The sequence below is a fragment of the Sciurus vulgaris genome, assembly GCF_902686455.1.
Source record: "Sciurus vulgaris genome assembly, contig: HiC_scaffold_542_arrow_ctg1, whole genome shotgun sequence".
Lineage (NCBI taxonomy): Eukaryota > Metazoa > Chordata > Mammalia > Rodentia > Sciuridae > Sciurus > Sciurus vulgaris.
In genome coordinates this window covers 1-1531 of record NW_027632485.1, presented here as the reverse complement: position 1 = coordinate 1531, position 1531 = coordinate 1, and positions in this window count along the sequence as shown.

Here is a 1531-nt window from a genome sequence, read left to right as displayed (position 1 = left end):
ATCTTATAAATTTATGAATATGCAAATGGTATGCTGTTACTCCATGTAAAAACAGAAACAACATATATCCCATTTGTTTACAATAAAAATAAATTTAAAAAAAGAATCATAAAAAAAAGAAATGCACTCCTATTGCTTTCTAATCTTCTCTGTGATAATTAAGAGTTAGATTTCAGATTTCCATTGTCTAAAATGGAACTGTCTGAACATATGCTGCATATTGTTCAAGGAATAAATACCTCATAATCCACTGCCTTGTGAAACATGTTTGAAATGCCTTCCATAATGTATGCAAATAAACATTGTGATATGACATCCCCCACTCCTTTCATGCATCTATGTTCTCCTTAAGTACCCTGTGGCCTTAAAGAGTTGTTGGTTCCTTTTAAAGGAAAGTTCCTATATAACATGCCCTGAATTATCTCTGGAATAGGTAGATGAGCTTTTATAACCTATCTCCAAATGCTTGCAGACCCAGGTAGGCAAGGTTGACCAAAGAAAAGTGCTAAAGAAAGGAGCCACAAGCAAATCCCATGCAGTCACTTCCTCTACCCAGAAGGGCTTGTTTTAGCAAGTGGCCATAGGAAGCTCCAGATCCTGCAGGTTGCCAGGGAAGGAAGCACCTGGCTATTCCTTTGCAAAGGAAAGGACACTCCTACCAGGATCCCACTTTTTATCTCCACTCAATTTTTGACATAGTTAGTGAGTCAGTTAAAAAGTCCACATGTTGGTTAAACAAAGTGAGTTGGCCTTGTTCAGATGTGTCCACTCGAGCCTTTCCCACAGCCCTTTGTCAGAATCATGCTCTCCAATGCCTTCTTGTCTACTTCTCCTTCCCTTTGCCCATCAAAATGGCACCTCCTCAAAGGAGACTTTCCTCATCTTCCCTCAATCAGATTAGATTTCATCCCATTTTATCTTTAGGACACAGCATAATAACTTTTTTACCTTTGAGCATGTTCTGCCTCATCTTATGGTAATCTGCATATCTTTCTGCTACCTTTCTGGACTCTTTAAAAGGCATCAGCTCATCTTCATTCCTACTGTAGTACTCAGGCCTTCAATACTTCATGCTCAATTCTGGGTGTATTCCATCCCATCCCCTTACTCTTCACTCACATCTCTACTTGCAGTGTCCATGTTCAAACTTGAACTCATCATCTTTCTATATCCACTGCTTCTTAAAACTCTTCATCTTCCTATCTAATATACCATTTATGCCCTCCACAAACACAGGCTGAGATTACAAGTATGTTTCAGGTGCCACAGAGAAGGTTAAAAAAAGATGGGATCTCTGTGCTCATGGCTCTCTCCACCACCCCATGTCCCAGTTACCATGATGCATAATGTCATGGCCTCTGCACCTTTCCTAGAATTTATGCTGTGGGGTATCCCCCCATTTCTATTCCTTATTCATTCAGCTCCTATCACTTTATAGAAGGTATCCTACACAGTAACTAACCTCCTCCACCTGCCTCAGATCCCCATTCCCCATTGGTTCTGCACACTGCCATCAACCTGTCACCTTAAG